The sequence below is a fragment of the Helianthus annuus genome, chromosome 12 (genome assembly GCF_002127325.2).
Source record: "Helianthus annuus cultivar XRQ/B chromosome 12, HanXRQr2.0-SUNRISE, whole genome shotgun sequence".
NCBI lineage: Eukaryota > Viridiplantae > Streptophyta > Magnoliopsida > Asterales > Asteraceae > Helianthus > Helianthus annuus.
In genome coordinates, this window is record NC_035444.2 from 53,817,282 (window position 1) to 53,837,937 (window position 20,656).

At 37.6% G+C, this 20,656-nt stretch overlaps 1 long non-coding RNA gene, 1 other non-coding gene and 1 pseudogene across 2 annotated transcripts; 1 reads left to right on the forward strand and 2 right to left on the reverse strand.

Moving 5' to 3' along the window:
* Nucleotides 1-1,341: 1,341 nt before the first annotated feature.
* LOC110892878 lies at nucleotides 1,342-6,727 on the reverse strand (annotated as a pseudogene).
* Nucleotides 6,728-7,268: 541 nt separating this feature from the next.
* On the reverse strand, nucleotides 7,269-9,213 carry LOC110894933. Its single transcript, XR_002566799.2, has 6 exons — nucleotides 9,059-9,213; nucleotides 8,685-8,950; nucleotides 8,394-8,609; nucleotides 8,234-8,310; nucleotides 7,635-7,752; nucleotides 7,269-7,554 (listed from the first exon to the last, which is right to left on the reverse strand). It is a non-coding gene; the product is annotated as an uncharacterized LOC110894933 (long non-coding RNA).
* A 2,492-nt stretch (nucleotides 9,214-11,705) lies between these two features.
* Nucleotides 11,706-11,777, forward strand: TRNAC-GCA. Its single transcript has one exon. It is a non-coding gene; the product is annotated as a tRNA-Cys (tRNA).
* Nucleotides 11,778-20,656: the final 8,879 nt, after the last annotated feature.

The window sequence follows — 20,656 nt, forward strand, 5'->3', positions numbered from 1 at the left end:
AGACAGTTTTATGTGTCCATTGCGTTTTAGAAATAAGAGAGTTTTATGTGGTTTCTGGCTATTGCGTTTTAGAAAAAAAAACACATTTTTAAGTGTTTTTAGTCATTGCGTTTTAGGTAAAACACATTTTTTAGGTGTTTTCAGTCCATTGCGTTTTAGAATGAGTCATTTTTAAGTGTTTTCTGACCCTTGCGTTTTACATATAAGACATTTCTTTGTGTTTTTGGTGCATTGCGTTTTAGGTAAAACACTTTTTTATGTGTTTTCAGTCCATTGCGTTTTAGAAAACAGACATTTTAAGTGTTTTCTGGCCATTGCGTTTTACAAATAAGACATTTCTTTGTGTTTTTGGTGCATTGCGTTTTAGGTAAAACACTTTTTTATGTGTTTTCTGGCCATTGCGTTTTACAAATAAGACATTTCTGTGTGTTTTCTGGCCATTGCGTTTTACAAATAAGTCATTTCTTTGTGTTTTTGGTGCATTGCGTTTTAGAAAAATGTCATTTTTTAGGTTTTTTTTTTCATTGCGTTTTACGTAACTGGTGGTTTTTCTATTGCGTTTTACGCAACTGGGTTTTAAATTTTTTTTTTTAAATATAACAATAGTATACTCGTTTTAAAGATAAAAAAAACGCTCATTTTTTTGGTGCAATTTTTATAAAAAACAATGTCGTATGAAAGAGTTATTAACGTTTAAAAAATGGGGGGAATTGGAGGAGAGAGAAACTATTGGCTTGGATTGACTAGAATGCTCTTGAACAAACTCACGCGCCTCTTTTCTTCCTTTCAATTTCCCTGATTTAATCTTAGCACTTGATTAACTTAATGGATGGTCAAGATCACTTCCTAGCCTTCCTAGCCAAATAAACTTTCTATTGTATCTCCACCCGTCGGTTCATATAAATCATGATAAGAAAATTAAAAGATATTTTAAGGTGAATATGATTGGTATCAATTACTTTGACACTGGATAGAGATATTTATTTAAACGAACACTATTTAGTATGGTGCTCAATTTTAGTTTTAGAACATTATCATTGTTGCTTATTAAATGAACACTAATTAATATCGTGCTCAATTTGTAGTTTTAGAATACTAGTGGGGAACTCGCGCGTTGTAGCGGGGTCGTCAATACTGGGAGAGATAAATTACATATATCACTACACTTTTTAACATTATATTAAAGAGTTTTTACTGATTAATCATACTTGAAAGAAAGAAGAATAAATGCTCGAAATTAAAAAAATATTGTAATGAATAAAATTTGAACTTCCAACCTGTCTAAAATTTCATTTAGTAAAGCGAATTCTTTTTATTTGACCAGATCGTGTACATCATACCTTGAATAATTGGTAAAAATTATCACTTCCATAACCAAAGTTACCAATACACAAACTGACAAACATGTATGTAACAAAGTATTTGCAAACACTTGCTCCACTACTGGAAAACAACACTTTTCAAACATATCAAACCAAATCACTTCTTTTTACTTGACTTGATGTACTAAGAGACCTACTTAAACCCATCACCATAACCCATTTTCCTTACAATGCTACACATGAACACCTCGAGGGGCCTTTCAAGATTTACCTTACCCTTGCCCATGGTCAAACCAGTTAGGCCCATAAAGTGTCGAAGCTCATCTTCTGAGGCAGCATAAGGGATGTCAATCTTGTTGCCAAGAATCAAGAAAGGTACCGTAGCTAATGATTCATCGTACAAAAGTGCGTCCAGTTCTTTTTTTGATTCTGCAAATCTTTCCTTGTCATATGCATCCACCAGGTGACTACAACATCTACCTTTAAAATCAAGAATTGCATTATTGTTTTATTTACATGTTAAAACATTATTTATTAATACAATTTAAAGAAAAAGAAAGAGTAAAGAAAGTGTTAACGGGTTAACCTAACCCGATTTCACCTACAAATTATTGAGTGCTTTTTTGCGTTCTAGCCAACAGATTAACATAAAAGGGACCCATAGATCGTCTTCTTTGTATATTTTATTTTATTTATATATTATAACGACCCAACACCAAATGTACAAGTCATGATATGAAATTTATGTCTACACAATAAGCTATAAGAATAGAGTTGGCTGAAATGTTATCATCCATCCCTGTTACCGTAAATATGGAACGGTAAACATCAAGCAAAAAGGGCATAGTCAGAATGAGTTTTAGAAACAACAAACACTTAAATAATTTAATTATGTTGCAAAACTTCATTTTAATCAACTCGAATTCTATACCAAAAGACACATATCTAGTTTAGCACATGTTCATATGCAAACAATAAAAGAACACATTCTACACCCCATGTTTGTCTAACAAGACTTCAAAAAAACAAACTGCATTTTAATTAATTAGCTATCAAAACTTTATGTAAAAAGATAACTTCTACTTAAGTCAAATATGTAAACTAAGTTAACCATCTTTTACTAAAATCCTTTAGATTTAAAATCCACTAATATACAAGAATGGTGCAAAAGGTTTTATGCTCTCACGAATGTCAAAATAAGAAAAATTTAATACTTGTAATAAGATGAAGAAATCCAAAAACAAACCATATTTAAAGATAATAATGCAAGATATAAGTGCTTATTGTTCGTTACCTTTTGGTTTTGTTTCGTCCACCAGATTGATTAGCTACAAGAAGGCCTCGTCAGTTTTCCAACCTGGAAACTCCTTGAGCAAAGAATTTTGGTTCCCCATACATTGCAGACTTTCAATACTCACAACCATTGATAACCGGATCATGTATCGACGCATTTTCTACATTCTTCCCTTCTACCTCGGGATGAAGGCAATAAACTTGATCCCCACATTGCATATTACACGATTCATCACACACCCACCTGTCGAATTACCGTTACGTATGTTTTGATTAGCTGGAAGCGGCTTCTGGTAAGGGGAATTACCAATTTCTCCTTCAGTTCTCCCTCTAATATTCACAAGCAAACACTTCAATCTCGCCACCTCAGCTTCCAACTCAGCCTGACTTTGAATCCTCTTCATTAACTGCTGATTCAACGCTCTCAATCTAACAACTTCGTCCTCTAACGAAGCCGCGCGCTTTCTTTTTCTCACGATACTTTCTAACTGCTTCACGGTTACCTAACGGGCGTTTCTTCCCTTTTTTATCCGTCGACTCAGCCGTGTCATCCGTCGGCGTCTTGTCATCATGGTTCCTACATCAATGATGTGATAGGCTTCGGCGTGCATAGACTGTTGGTGAGACCATGGTTCCTACATCAATGAACTGCAAAAGAAAACTCATTTTAGATTACTTTAAGGAATAAACAAAATAAGATAATATACAGTTATCACTTCCTTCTTCTCCCCTTGCTCCTCCACTCCATTCACATTATCATCATACTGATCAACATGATCATTCTCCCTTTCAACTCCAATAGTTCAAATCTTCTCTAAAATATCACAAGAAACCGGTAGCTAACGAGAGTACTTTCCATTGAAAGAAACCATTTATATCACAAGAATAAGAGATCACACAATCAGTTCAAATCTAAATAAGACATCAAAGCAAAAAATATAAAATAAATAAATAAACAAATGGCAAAAAATCCAAAAGCTTACGGGTAAAAAACATTACTTTCATGTCCAGTTTTGTTGCTACCTTGGTTTAAAAAAGCGCGCCTTAAGCGCGCTTAAGCGCAAAGCGCATCTAGGCCCAAACCCCATCGCCTTGTGTCACATAAGGCGCACGATGTACAATAATCATCAGTTAATCAGAAATAATATTACTATTATTACTGTTATAAAACAGAAAAAGCGGTCGTACGTACCCTCTGTTGTTGACTATATCCTCACGGGCGATTTCCAGTAACCGCATTCGCACCCGCTCGATCGTGCAACTCCGCGGAGCAATCAATGTCCTCAACCGCCAATATCGACCGGTTCACGGTTGCCAGCATTTTACAAAACTTAACCAAACTTACCACAAATCTCTATTTCCAAGAATACATAACAAGTCATATACAAAACTCACCTGTGAAGCGATGCCTACACCAATCTCATCAAGCACCTACACAACAAATGGGCCAAAAATGTTATATTTTTTATTCAGGGATGCTAGAAAACTGACAACATAGTTGCATACCACATAATTAAGCGATAAACAAAAATCAAAAAACAAGATTCACATACCTGAGGAAATCAATTGCAACAGGGGTGGTTTTGAAAAGTAAATACATGTATTTAATCAATAATCATTACAATCATAAAGAAACAAACATCGACCCAAACCCTAAATTTCATATAGAAAACCACAACTTCCATCACAATTCAGAAAGTTAGCAAAATCACCTGTATTCATGAAGAAGTTATCTTCTATCCATATTAAATGTAGTACAAACATAGAAGATGTTAAATCGGGGTTTTCATGAGTAGAAGAGCATCACCAAGATTACAAAAGTGAATTGTTGTAGCCCTAGGTCGCTGCACATCCGCTGCGAGACCCATCACCCTTCCATTACTTCTTATCACCTGTAAATGATCGGACGCATTCAAGAGCAGGTTTAGGGAATTGACTGCTCATCAGAGAGAAGGAGAAATTGTCTAAATTGTCCCATTTGGCGTCTTAAAATGGCTGTTGAGTTTCTAATGTAAGGCTTAAAGTCTTTTGTACATCCTGTTTAACAACTTGTATAAGTGGTAAAATTACATCTTTATCCATCACTTCTTCTTTTTAATATACTAGTGGGGAGCCCGCGCGTTGCAGCGGAGTCGACAATACAGACAGGAACATAAAGCAAACCTTAAAACGATATTCAGTTGTGAACAGACCCAACCCGAAAAAGACCAAGACCGAGTCAGTTACCTAACAAGTATAACTAACGGGTCGAGACAGAAATCAAACAAACGGCTTTAAGCCAAGATAGTGACCATGGATAACAGAATAGTTGCATCAGAAGATGTACTCTGGCAAAACCAAAGGAAATCTAGCAATTTCAACCTCAAAGGGGCTTCCTTGTGGATCCGCCAATCTGCAAACAGATTACACACATTTTACAAATTTATCTAATACAAATGCTAAAAAAAGATATGATGAGCATAGCACGACACGCCTGCCCGGGATAAACATGTAAGAACCCTCTATCGATGCAGGTGAAGCCGTAGAAGTTATGCAGCATTCGTAAACAAACTCTTTCTCCCCCGATCATAACAAGGGAAACTGTAGATAAACAGACAAAGAAACAATCTGTAAGTGGCTTCCAGTTGCATAACCTAACTTTATTTTGTTGAAAATTATAACGCAAGATTATTTATTTGCCCACCGAATTGATATAGAATAATATGCGCCATTATATGGTATACCTGGCCTATCACAGCTTCACCATTGAAGTCTCCCAGAACATTATCATTAAATTTGATAATCCACCGTCTCCGGTACAGCTGGCACGAATCAAAGGACATACCATGGACAAAACATCCTCCAGGTTCGTTGAGACCCTATTTAGTGACACTCTCCAGCCCAGGAAATTAACCTTAATAGGCGTCAAGTTGTTACAACAAAACCCGTTCCCAGGTCCAAGAACCTAGCCTGATGCAGATGATTCCTGAAACTTCGAACAGTGAACATACCTGATGTATCGAAAGCCCACTTCCAGCAATCAACCCCCACACCCACACTTGCAGACTTTCAAGTACACTCCAACAAAAGCCCCTAAAAGGCTAGAACAAAAAATCATTTTTGACTAAATAACACTCGATTAGAAACGCTCTAGGCTGCCACCAAAGTGGTTAAATCTGTGAGTTTTTGTCATTTTCAAAAATTCATTGATAAATTAATATTAAATGAAGACAAATAATATTTATCAAAATAATAATTCTCCATGGCTGCAGCCCTAAAAATCAAGGCTCAAAGCGCTAGGCGTGAGCTTCACGTAAACGAGGCGTTTGGTACTAAAAATCTCTATATATAATTTTAGAGAATATTTTCTACGTTATTAATCTTTAAACAAAAAAAATAAGATAAAAAAACTATAATTCAATTCTAGAAGCTTTATGTTTTTATAGAACCAAAAATAAGCTATATATAGAACTAATAAACCTCAAAGAACCAAAATATTGATAAACTATTATATTTTAAATTAAATTTTTAGAACCTTGAATAAACTAAACTTGTTGTTTTAAATCTCTATTACTTGCAGCAAAGAGTCAATGTTGTAGAGTTGTGCAGTGTGCACTGTACAGTGCAGAAAAATCTGCATAAAAGTGTTTTATATGTTTCACATTGACTGTTGGGTGTGGGCGTGGGTTTTGGGCGTTTTGGCCGTTTAAAGCCGGGGGCTCCACCCTGGGTTGGCGTTTTGATCAGCGTTGGCCGCTTGGCGTGGAGATTCTGCCTGGGGGGGGTTGACATGGCAGGCTGTGGTTGGCTGGTTCAATGTAGGTTTTTTTTAATTTTGTTTGTAGTTTTTTTTTTAAATTCCACATGGCTGGCCACGCCCAGCTAAGCGACGCTCCACTACACCCCTAGTTTTTTAGTATTAGCTTGTGGATCCCACCCTCGCCATGTGTCGAGCAATGCCCCCAACCCAAGTCCCTCCACACCCCATAGTCTTACCTTACTCCTTTCTTCGGTCTAAAAAGTAGAAAACTCTCCAAATCTTTTCTGCCAACTTCGTACTTTAAAAAAGTAAGGTTTCTCGTTCTCAACGTAAGGTACTGATCCAAAAACAAAGGATTGAAAGCTGTGAACATCTCATCTCACAATTTCATAGCTTTGCTAATTACATGAAGCGCCATCTCAAAAATGTTGGGCCCGAATCAAACCTGATTTTGACTGAAGCGCCACCTCGCTTTCTTAGCGCCTCAAGCCTGAAGCACGGGTTCATAGCGCTCCTTGTAGAATAGTGCCTCAGTCCAAAAAAGCGTTCTTTAAAACGCCTCTAGCGCCTCACGCCTCAGGCGTGCTTTTTTAAACCATGCCTAGTTGCCACCACTACGAATATGATTTTTCATGATACGCCTGCATGAAAATATATTCTACATTCAAATTCAAATGTATGAACAAAAAAAGAATAAATTATTAATAAATATGAGTTACTATGGTATGCTTTTGCATGATGGCAGAGTGAATGGGCTGGGTAATGATGGCTCAACATGTATTCGGGTTAAAAATGGCCATTCGGAACTGGTCGTTATAGTTGGATTATTGGGTTAGATTGACCTACAAACCAATTGTCAATCTCTTAAAGACTTTTAATAAATAATTAATGTGATCGACAATTTTGCGTCTTTGTAGTTTGTAATCTCTTTGGTGCTTATTAAATGGCTGTTTTTGTTAGAAATTTGACTGCGAATATATCTTATGTTAAAACAAAAAGCCATGTATTTTAGAAAAAAGGCCAAGAAATTATATCTTACTTCTTATGATGATTGTTCTTGTGCTTGATTCTTTGACATATGGATTCTACGTGACTGAATTTGTGTTTGGACTCTAACCAACAGCTGCATCTGCTTCATGGCAGTCACCATTAGTCGCTTCACATTTTTACTTGTTAATACTCTTTGAAGCCTCACAAAGCCTGCACAACCATCATTTTAATGCTGCAACTATATATTAAACCAGTAGGTATCTTCAAAATTTCAGAATCTTTGCACAAACCGTATCGTCTTATTGTAAACGCCTCCTAGTTCATACGAACCGTATCATCTTATTGTAAGAGGTGTGAAATTCGTATTTGGTTCTTTCAAGAAAGGACCAGGGAGCTTGACATGGGTACCTATTCCAAACAAACAAACAAACAAACATGAAAACCCTCCCTCTTCAGCAAAATGTGTTGTTAAAGGCGAAAGGCGCATTGGCCGTGCCTGGAACCTAGGTGCAAGGCGAAGAAAAACCGCACGTCCAAGGCAAGCAAGACGCAATAGTAAAATAAAAAAAAAATGCAAGGTGCTTGGCTAGAAATGCAAGATATATCATTCTCTATATGCCTTTTTTAAATGTTAGTTTCAACTATTCTAAACAAAATTTACTGTTTGCCAAAAATAAGTTTATACATAAGCTGCATTGAGTACATATAGAGCATAAACATGATAAAAAATTTTACCAAGCACAAATTAAGCATAAAATAAAGATAAACAACTGAACAAGCATATGGATTTGCTGTAACTACCAATTGAGAATGTATGTAATTAGAAGCATTCACATGACAATGAGATTCCACAAGTGGTGTATATGAAATTAAGAGTAACTATGCTCACCTCTAGTTCTCCAATATCCTGATCAGTAACCTCCCCATCTGGAACTTCTCAAAGAGAAAGTCAATCAACATTCCAAACTGCATTATTTATTTACACATGCTTCTTAATTAGTTCCCAAGATTTATAATAATAAAAAAAAATTCACTAAAGAAGCATGTACCTGAGTGCCCCAATCCCCAACATGGTTTCTGCGAAGCACATCAACTTTAGAATACTCAAGCATACGGGCTATCGTGTCTCCAATGATAGTTGACCTCAAATGACCTACATGCATTTCCTTTGCAATGTTGGGTGATGAAAAGTCAACTATCGCCCTTTTGACAGAGAGCCTTGGTGCCCATGTGTCAATGCCATCTGTTAGCATATTCTGGATTCTCTGCAGGAAACAAAATTTTAATGTTAAGTAGAAATTTTCAAATATAAATATAATAATAATACTGTAATTAAATACCTTGGCTATCCATTGTGTTGATAACTTAACGTTTATAAAGCCAGGACCAGCTATGGAGCATGATTCTATCATGTCAGAACTCAGATGTTGGAAGATTCAGCATTATGGCCTAAAAAACACTATGTAAGAACCCTAATTCTTCAAATGTGTACTCTATAATATACTTCAAAATCAATATAGAATCAACACCGACAGATCAAACCTCCACAAAATCACAGTTCAAAAATATGCCAGCGACACCGCCACCAAGGGTTCCCGAATGAAATCTGGCAAACACGGACAAAAACTACATTGATCAATTTAACAAGGTTTAGATTGTCTTACCAGGTTGCAAGCTTATGATGGTGCCATTCAACCCTCGGTTAATCCATCACCTGATCTTTAACCACCACCAGATCAGCCCAACGACCAGTCTTTTCGGATGATCGACCACCATCCAAGTATCGGGCGCTGCCATCGGAAATCTGAGCTTCAATCCGCCGTCGTCATCGATGTCGCTGTTATGTGCTTCCAATATGGAATTTCCAACCTTGCGGACAAGGTTTCTTCAAGTGGGAGGGATTGTTATGTGCTTCCAATATGGTCAATGGCTAGCAACCACGTTCACATCATGTATTTCAACCATGTTCTGCATGTTGTCACTATTCTAGGAGTATATTAAATTTGCTTATTTATTTTTCATGTTAGTGGGTTAGTTGGTAGTTTATTTTTTGCATTTCTGTTTCGGTAGTTTAAGCCTATAAAAGGCATTATGTATTTCACTATTGGATATGAATGAAAATTATTAAAGTCTAATATTCTCTCTAAATTGCTACTCTTGCTTCTTGCTAATTTCTTTTGAGTTTAATCCACTCAACGGATTATCTATCAACCGATTGGTACATAACAGTCGCTGTGGCCGGAGAGCCTTGGGCCTTCTCCCCCCTCTCTGTATTCTTTTCTTTCTCTCCCTCATCGAATTAATTTCATCTATAATTGTTTCGACCCTTTCATTTGCTATATTCACTCCTGGTTTGATTGTGAGAGTTTCTTTCAAGGGCAGTGAAGGAAAGAAATTTGGGTGTGTGAGTGTGATGGGTCGGTCAAATTACTATTATACCCTCTTAGTGTCTTAAAATTTCATCTTCATTCCAGTTTTACCCTCACAAAACAAGCATTGTTTAGTTGTACATATTGCATAAAATGATGAACGTCATGTAAAATTACATGTGTGTACATCACTTCTCCTTTTTATAATAGTATAGATATAGATTATAGATTATCATTGTTGCTTAGTTTTGTTTTAAACTAGGTGATGCCCCGCCCGCGTTGCGGGGCGAGGGCCAAATAATTCCCAACCAATTAAAAAAACAATACTATAGTTTTGCTAGAAAGAAAAAGTAAAAAAAGTGTTAGGGCTCCTTAACACGATTTTTAGCTGGGGAAAAGTCATATTTTTATTTTTACTTGGGAGAAAAATCAAATTTTTTTCCTGAGGGTAAAATCCTAATTTTTAGTTAGGGAAAACCAAAATTTTATTTTGCACTGGGGGCAAAAATGTAATTTTGAATTGAGGGTGATATCGTAGTTTTGAACCGAGGGAAAATCGTAAATTTTAGCTGGGGGCAAAAGCATAATTTTATTTTGAACTGAGGGCGAAGACGTAATTTTAAACTGGGGGCAAAACCGTAATTTTAAAGTGGGTATAAAATAATAAACTGGTGTAAAATCGTAATTTTGAGCCGGGGGGAAAAACAAAATTTTATTTTGAACTGAGGCGGAAACGTAAATTTGGCTGAGGGTAAAAGCGTAATTTTTTTACCCATGCGAAATCATATTTTTTAGCTCTGGGTAATTGTACTTTGAAGTTGGGGCAAAACCGTATTTTCTAACTGTGGGCAAAAACGTAATTTTAAAGTGAGTATAAAATAATAAACTGGTTGGTCCAATGGGTAGTGATCGCCGCCCATTTGAACCAATGGCAGGAAAACACTATTCCGGGACGAAAACGTAATTTTAAAGCGTGCAAAAAATAATAAACTGGTTGGTCCAATGGTGGAGGGCCGAACGCTCAATTAAACCAATGACAAATTTGTAATTTGATAAGACTTACAGATAACTATTATATAATTAAAAAAAAAAAACCAAACAATTCGATAAACATACAATCAAACACTCTAATTATCTCTACTAATTAGCCTTTTTTTGTTCTCATTCCACATAAACCAAAGACACACACCACACTTTTCTCTCTATCTCTCTCCGGTAAAGTATGGCCGGACTCCGGCCGGCAAGACCGGCGGAGCCGGTGGTGGTCGACGGCGCCGCCGCCGCTACGGCGGCGGAGTAAGAGGTCTTTCCGGCGAGTTTTCACGGTGGTGCTCCGGTGTACCCCCCCCCCCAATCAGGTATCCTGATCACAAATCCTAGTACCGATTTTCCGTTTTGAGCAACTATGATGGCCGTTTCGAGCCATGGCAGCCGTCATCTTCTCACCGCTCACCGACAAAGAACACTCAACGAAATTCTCAAACCAAACACACCTCTCGCTTCCTGTTCGGTCACCGGAGACCGTAAATCCGGCGACTGCACCCCCTTTCACACCACATAACCCCCTCCCCGTGGTGGCGTGCGACGGTGCTACACAGAGAAACGAAGAGAGAGAGACTGAAGACAAAGATGGAGCCGGCGTCGGAGCGTGGCAGCGGCGCCGCCGCAGACGGCGGCTGCGCAGCGTTGGCGGTGGTTTGTGTCTCGGTTAGCTGCTGCCCATGTCAGGCAATAGATGGCGACCACCGCCTATTTCACCCAACAGGTGGAAAGCACTATTCCCCCACTTTAAGTCTGTATACGTTGAATGAATAATAATAATTTTATCTTAAAAGTATTACCGTATTATGAAAATTGCACTTGAGTTTAACTTTTCCCACATAATAGATAAGATTTTAAAAAAATTAAAGTGTGTATAGCTTCTGTTGTATTTTATACAGTTTTTGTTTTACATGTTATTATTTATTTAAATATCATACCAACAAAGCGTCAGGGTCCATAGCTCAGTGGTAGAGCATTTGACTGCAGATCAAGAGGTCACCGGTTCGAACCCGGTTGGGCCCTTTTTAATTTTTATTTTTATTTTTTTTTGCAAACGCTTTACCAAGTGGTCTCCCAATCAAATCTTTAGATTTACATTTTCAGCAATTAATTCTTTTTTCGTTCTTAACAATTGACTTTTTAACTCTATTTGTTGCGAACGAAATACAAGCCCCTCCCCCAACAAAGTTTTTTTTATTAGTTGATTTTAGTTGGTATATTTCTTGGAATTTCTAACTCTTATATTGCCTTCTTCCTAAACTATTTGTAAATGACACTTCATAAAATCATGTAGTGTTCAGTTTTGTTATACTTTTGCTCTGGTCACGTCTTCGCGAGTTCCACGAGCTCTAGCTGAGCTAGCAACAAACCTTCCACATCACTAATCAAACTATATCTTTATAGGTTATTGACTTTAAGCCAAGATACATGAAAGATATATAGTTATTACAAGTCTATATGTCATTTGTCACACCCTTTCAATTACTTGAAATGACTCAAAGGAAAGCATATATATAGCATATGCTGCACTTATGGCTTTTGTTTAAAGCTTCAAATGCCTTAAAAACCATTAACAACTTGTGCATGCATCTTGATATGATGGTATCCTGTTCTTTTAAAACAAACATTGGACCATGAAGCGGAGGGTCAGATCTTTTGAAAAACTTATTTCTTATGAGGATAATTGATTTTGAGTTTATTTTATATCTACTATGATTAAAGTTCACCTGCTCTTCTAGATTTTTTTTATGTATAAAAAATTAAAATTCGTTGCGTTTAAAGCTAGTCCAACAGTCTAGACATCCATCCTGATGGTTAAGTTGTATAGTCGACAACCAAACAGCTATAGGTTTGTTGTATAATGTATTTATCCTATAAAATTTGGGATATTGGATTTTAATAATCCAAAGTTTCACCCGTTGGCCACTAATAATCCCAACTTCAAAAATTCCCTGTAACAATCCCAACTTGTATGATTTTGGCCCCCAATGATCCTTTGCTAACTGGGTTATAACCCAGTTAATTTTTTGCTGACTGGGCTGCTGACGTGGCACCATCACCACCTCCACCTCCTCCTCCACTGCCACCACCATCTCCTCCAGCCACCACCATCATCTCGGACCACCACCATCACCACCTCCGACCACCTCCACCTCCACCCACAGTCTTCCAGCACTGGAAAAACACTATCACCTCCGATTCACCATATCCACCGAACACCCCACCCTTCCAATCTCCGGCCACCACCATTAAACTGCCATCCACAACTCCAACCGCCTCACCGGAAAAACGTGATACCTAGATATGGTGGAAATTTTGAAGTTTTGAGCGGCGGAGAAGGTCACTAGAGGTTGGATATGACAAGTGGTGGTCTCCTTTGGTGGTTTCAGGGGTAAAGAAGGTCGTCAGAATAAGTTGCAGGTCACCGGAGTTGCGTAGATGGTGAAAATTTTAAATATATGAGAAGCAGAGAAGATTACAGGAGGTCGGAGATGATTGGTGGTGGTCTCGTTTGGTGGTTTCAGGGGTAAAACGGGTCGCCGGAATAAGTTGCAGGTCACCAGAGTTGGGTATTTTGAACTTTTGAGCAGCGGAGAAGATTACAGGAGGTCGGAGATGATTGGTGGTGGTCTCGTTTGGTGGTTTCAGGGGTAAAACGGGTCGTCGGAATAAGTTGCAGGTCACCGGAGTTGGGTAGATGATGGAGGTGGTCGGAGGTGATAGTGGTTTCCGGTGGCAGATGATGGAGGTGGTCGGAGATGATGGTGGTGACTGGAGGAGATGGTGGTGGCAGTGGAGGAGGAGGAGGTGGAGGTGGTGATGGTGCCACGTCAGCAGCCCAACATTTAAGTTTTTAAACACGTCAGCTGCCACGTCACATTTAACTAATCCAGTTAGACAAGGATCATTGGTGGCCAAAATCTTACAAGTTAGGACTGTTGTAGGCAATTTTTAAAGTTCGGCCAATTAGTGAAACTTGGGATTATTAAAATCCAATACCCCATAAAATTTAGAAGTGGTTAAAAAAACTAGTCTGCCAATCGACCTGGAGATCGGTCGATTCCATTAATGCAAAGATAAGTTTATAAAATCACACATAATGCTATTGTACAATTAGGCTAAAGGGTGTGGGGGACATGGTTGGGTCATTAATTGCCATGTAGGATCATTAGTAAATTGCTACATCACCCCCTTGCTTCATCCACCATGGTTGGCATGGATTAAACCATGACAACCATGACCCTCCTTTCCTTTTTTAATATCCCTTTTTCCTTTTTTACAAATAAATTAAAATAAGAGATTATTGGTTTGGGTCATGACCACACCTTTAGAGTAGTGGTTTTGAATGATGGATTAAAAGTAAGTGACATGGCGCTAATGTGGAGGGTCATGGAGATCATAAGGATCATGACCACACCCTATAGCCTTATATTACTAATCACCGTCTTTGTTTTAACCAATGTTAATTGTAACAGTGATCTTCATTCCATAAATGAATTCAAACTTTAGTCTTAAGATATTCAGAACTAAAAAATAATAATAAACAGAATCCTCTAAATCTATTTTTAATTTATGTCCATCTGGTTTAAATAGTTCAATACGACAAGTTATCAAGGCTATATGTTATGTTTTTTTTTTTTTTCACTCCACCTCATAAAGTGTCTGCAACTTCAGTATCACGTAAACGTGAGCTCTTACTCGTTATTTTCCACATTTGATCTATAATGGTTTCACAAATTTTAAGTACCCACTACGCCATTAAAATTATATATAAATCTTATAAAATAAAAAAAAAAAACATGTTATTGGTCAAGGGGGCATGAGCCCACCCATTTCCTTCATGCCGTGAGAGGGCTAATGGCTGATGCCCATTGCTTTTAACGTAGTTCACGCCTCACATGGGCTAGTGTATCACGTCTTCAACGCCCAAATCCCTTGCCAGGTGGCAATGGCCTTAGATGATAACGAACATGCCTGCCTCGTTGAGACCGTGGCCCGAACCGTGTCCACCACAAGCCACTTGATTTTCTTTTCCTTTTTTGTTTGCCTTTATCTCTCTTTTGTTCTCTCTCTATGATTTGCAATGGTGATGGTGTTGGATGGAAGAAGGTGAGGCTTTGCAGGTGAGAAGATGGAAGAGGGGAGAAAGATAAGGTGTGGATGGTGATGGGCAGATGAGCGCGGGGATGGTTGATATCTATATCTATCTACTAGCTTTTGACCCGTATATTACACGGGTTTGTTTTAGACCAGGAGATCAATCTTTCTATCACATATGTCATAAGTATATAATGCTTTAAGTTTAATTCATTAATCGATACAAATACGAAATGCCATATGCTGAACATTATAAATTTGCTAACAAAATTAGAACGATAAACATTAATGGATAAAAAATACAAAATAACTACGAAGCATTTGCTCACAAGTTATTCATATGCTCATTACGTTAAAAAGTTATTATGTATACAAAATGTGAAACCGAATCATTATTTTTATAATAGATTCCAAACCAAAAACATGACACATTAACACCTAAATAAAATACTTAGTTGGCAAATATTGTCGAGTCTTTTTTGCCCTTTAACCAAATTATCAAATAATATGTGACAGTAATGCCCAAATGGTCCAAGATGTCACTTTTCAAATGATTTCTTTGTTTGTTAATCTCATCATAATGCTTTTTATATGTTTTCTTTGCTTTGTAGGGGGGAAGATGGGTGTTTCTCTTCATATGGCATACAAAACACGGGCTATTGGCGGCAACCCGCCATATTTAACATATAAAGTTTTTTTTAAACATTTGAGGTTTTGGTAAAATATTTTGACTCACAAAAAGATTTACAAAAAGGTGGCAAAAAGCAGATGTACTCACATTGTAGACTTAGGTGATACTACTATAGCTTCCTGGTGATTCTCCTGGTTATTATCTATTAAAATTAAACAATGCACACGTATTAGTAAAATAACCTAAATCATATTAACCTTACAACTCGAGACAGAATTCCAATGACTGAGTCAGGCAGAGCCAAAATACATTACGGAATCCTAGATCAATCGAGTGTAACACAAGACAGAACTCCAACGACTGAGTCAGACAGAGCCTTGACATACGTTACGGAGCCCTAAATCGATCGTGTAGGGTAATAACAGGGTTATAGTACTTACAACGAGGCAGAGCTTCGCTTATAGTGGGTATTATGCCTGAGTATAATTTCTACTTATAAGAAATTGAGAGAGAAATTTAGAATTGAGCGGCTGAACAAATGAGCTGAAGCCCCTTTATATAGGCCTGACGAGGGGTCTCTTGCACCCCGCGAGAGATATGGCTAGGGCCTTCGCGGCCCGCGAGGATCAAAAGGGCGGTCATAGGTCTGGTGAGTCAAGGGTATAGACCTCCCACAAGTTGGACACGTGGCGGTGTGGTGTGTCCGGCAAGGCAAGGCCGTCATGCCCCGCGAAGGATCTTCCTTCGTCTGTCGTGGCCCGCGAGCGACTCAAAGATCTTGTTTTTCTTGATTTTTATAAATACAAGGGTATTTCGGGCTCGTTTCTCGCGTATGGGGTATATTTAGAAACGTTTAGGGTTATGTTAAGGTTTCTAGGAGGTTTGTTATAGTTCGAGTCCGGTTAGACCCGGTTTTTGGGGGATTTTTATTTTAATTCTTTTTAATAAAACCCTTAAAATCCAGTAAAAGCATATATAAACAGTTTTTTTTTGTTTTAACTCTTTTCTTTTATAATAAAACCCTTAAAATTCATTAATAAAATAAATAATTATCAATTTTCATTTTTAATTCATTTTTTTACATAATAAAACCTCTAAAGTTATTAATTTATTTTAATTCTTTTATGACATTAAATGAGATGAATTATAATATTTAATTAATCAATTTGTAAATCACAAAAATTAGGAATATTATTTAACCTATAAATATTAACAAGATCGTTATGTGGTATTTTATCATCTAGGGTAATTGTTTTCGTTCTTTCAAAATTCATTATCTTTCCTCGTGCGTTATCTTCAAGAAATCTTATATGCAACCACTGTGAGTGAATCTTACAACTCTCTTTTTTATATTATTTACTTCTTTTTGGGGTGTATCATGTGTCGCTGATGTGCACAAAATGCAACATATAAATTACATCAATTGTGACATAAAACTAACCCTTTTTTAGTACTAATGTTGGAAAAAGTGTGTTTTTGTCTTCCTTTTGTATTTTCAGGATTAAATGAGCTCAAATGAACAAAAGAAGCAAAAAGGCAGCTAAATCTAACATAAATACAAGAAAATGAGCAAACGTGGCATGCCCGACCCCCCGACAGCATCTTCCCAAGCAAAATCAGGAAGACAGAAGACTGAACACGCCCCGTGCTCGGTGAGCACGAGGGCGTGCCCAAGTGTCAGCAGAAAAGACAAAGTTGTAGAAGCTTCCATCGCCCACCACGGGGCCGTGCTCAGCGGACACGGGGGCATGGTCAACTAATGCAGACAAACTGCAATTAATGAAGAAAGAGATGAGGATGGACACGGGGCCGTGCCCGAGCTTCTGTTCAGCCTATAAATAGGAGTGCTTGGATCACTTGCAACTCATCCCTTGGCACACCACCTCTCTCACACTTCACCCACCACCATCACAACACCATCATCCACCACCATCATCCATTGTCCATCATAGAGGGTGTGAGTCGTCTCAGGATCCAAGATTGATCGTAAGAGTTCTTGACAATCAAAGGCCATGTTTGCTTAAGTCTCTTACATCACTTGGTGAAGACAAGTGTCTAGTGTAGTACTTTTTATTTTTAATCTTTTCGCACTTTTTACTTGGTTATGTATTAATGACTTTAATAACTGGTTTCTTATGTTGAAGGTGATTCTTCCTTATCGTTTGTCCGTGGTGTCTTGGCATTATTATACTGTCTATATAAAATAAAAGATTTTCACCATTCATATATCCACGGTCTATATGGAGGTATGTTGGCTACCTGGTCGGGGGTTAAGGGAACGGTTTGGTAAGTGTCTTGCCATTGTTCAGTGTATAGATCCTGCAAAGGACCTGGTTCAAATTTAGTAGGACCTCCTTCAATACCCACCGGTATTGGATGGCGGGGGTCCAAACTCTTTGATCCCCTCATAAGTTAAACTACAATTAATATTTTAACCCGGCTACTTAGGACTGTATCCCTGCTGACCCAGACTACTTAGCCGAGGGTAACGTCACCTTCAAAAGAGGGGCCTACCACTATATGCATTAATAACTTAATTAATAATCTTTCAATAATCCGACCCTTTAGGATTGTATCCTTGCTGACTCAAACTACTGGGTTGAGAGTAACGTCACCTTCAAAAGAGGGGCCTACTACAATAACTAAGATAATCTCTTAAAAAGTGCAAAAGTGCGGAAATAATCAAAGGTTACACTATACACGAGTTGGAGCGAAGTGATTCATCTTGTGTATCTGTTTTTTTTATTTTATTTTATTTTTCAGCATTTTAGTTATTTTTTATTTTTCTAGTTTAAAACCCTTTTCTAACTTTTGATTTGATTAGACGTTGAGGATAAACATGGGTACTAAAAGCTCTTGTGTCCTTGGACGACCTCGGTATCTTGCCAACACTATACTACGCTCACGATGGGTGCACTTGCCCATATGTGTGTTTGGTGTTAGTAAAATATCGTGTTTTAAAAATTTAAAACTTGACTAACGTGTAAAAAGGGCTTAAAATATACTTAATTCCATATACACACTAATCCGCATCAAGTTTTTTGGCGCCGTTGCCGGGGACACAAGGATTTTAAGAAAGCTTAAAATCGACGGCCTAATCAGTTTTACAAAACTTTTTCAAAACGCGCGCACATTTTTCTGCATTTTAGTTTAGTTTTACATTTACAGTAGCCTGAACACGGGGCCGTGTTCACTGAACACGGGGCCATGCTGCATATTTTTCATAAAACACCCAGATACAAAGTCTGAACACGGGGTCGTGCTCACTGAACACACCCCCGTGCTCAACAAGACCAGTAACTTTTACTCAAACGCCCAGATACAGACCCTGAACACGGGGCCGTGTCCACTGAACACGGGGCCGTGTCCAGCCTCTGTTTCCATTTTTATTTTTGTTTTCTGGTCCCGAGACTCTGTTGTGGTCTGCTGAATGATTCTTATGGATCAATACTCAGGAGGCTACAACTACACCTATGAGGAGAATGATTATAGGAGAGACTATTGCACTAATTGTGGTAACTGGCACTCGGTTCAATATTACAACTCATCTCAACCATCCACTTCATACACCCATTATGAGGAGCCCAGGTACGAGCCATCGACTTCATACACATCCTATGAAGACCAAAGGTATGAACCTTCTCCCTCATACTCATATTTTGATGAACCAAGGTATGAGCCTTCATACTCATACTTTGAGGAACCAAGATATGAGCCACCACCTTCATATGCTTATTATGAGGAACCATGGCGTGAACAACCCACCTCATATGAGTACTATGAAGAACAAAATTATGACCCTTATCCATCATATACTTACAATGAAGAATGATGGTGTGAACCATCTACTTCATATGAGTACTATGAGGAACCAAGGATCGAACAACCGGATTCAAGCTTTGAGGATCCCGATCCTTTCTCTATCACCGAAGTAACCGAAAAGATACTAGGACACCTTAAAACTATTGAATGCTATATAAAAGAGTCTCGCGCAAGGGAAGAGGAATCCCGCGCAAGAGAAGAATTAACTTGTAATAATAACGAAGAAATAGTCGAAGAGGTAAAAATGGAAGAACAAATAAGTGAAAAACCGACACATGAGTTAAACAATGAAAAAGGTGAGTCCGACAACGTTAAAATCCAAGAAGAGTCTAATTTTGAAGAAATTAATCTCTTGTCACCTTCTTTTGAAAATCATTGTTTAGTACCCACTCATGCTAAGTTTTTAAATCTATTGTCACCTGATTTTGAAAATCATTGTTTAGTACCTACTCATGCTAAGTTTTTAAAAGAGTTAAATGCTAACACTAAAATTGACGAAACGGTAAGCGTTAAGTTAACTAACGATCAAACTTCGCTAATAAAAGAAGACCCTTATGAAATCAACATTACACCGGTTCCATGTTTTTTTCAAAATTCATTTATTAGTAATGTCACAATTGATAAAGATCCTTGTGTTAACATAATGCCTAATTACATTTTCTAAAAATTAAGTATTAGTGATTTTTCTACACTTCAAATATCCATTTTTCTATCTAATCGGAAGGTAATACAATCAATCGGTATAGTTGAGGATGTCTTGGTTCAAACAAATCAATTGGTAATCCCAACCGACTTTGTCATCCTTGATGACGCTCCTCTAGTGTTGGGATGACCATTTGTAAAAACTCACGAAGCTTTGAAAAACCGGAAGTACAACAATCTACCTCTTCAATTAGGGGCATTCAAAAGGAGCATAGATCTTGAGCGCTCAATGAAATATCCTTTTGACAATAATGACCCCCTAATTGAAGATGAAGATGAACCACCCGATACAAGTGAAAAGATGGACCACTTTGTTGAAGAAGAGGTCGCCATAGAACAAACTTTTAAAATTCTTGATCAAAATGAGCAACCAAATAAGGAGTCTCCTAAAGACCCACCTCTTGAGCTCAAAGAACTTCCAAAAGGTTTGGAATATGCTTTTCTAGACAAGGATGGTAAATCTCCTGTAATTATTTCGTCTAAATTAAGTAGTATAGAAAAAGAAAAATTAATTAAACTTTTGAAAAAACACAAAAATGCGATCGCTTGGAAGCTTGTAGATATTAAAGGAATAAGTCATTCCATGTGCACGCACAAAATTTTAATGAATGATGACTACAAATCGGTAATACAACCATAACGTAGAGTA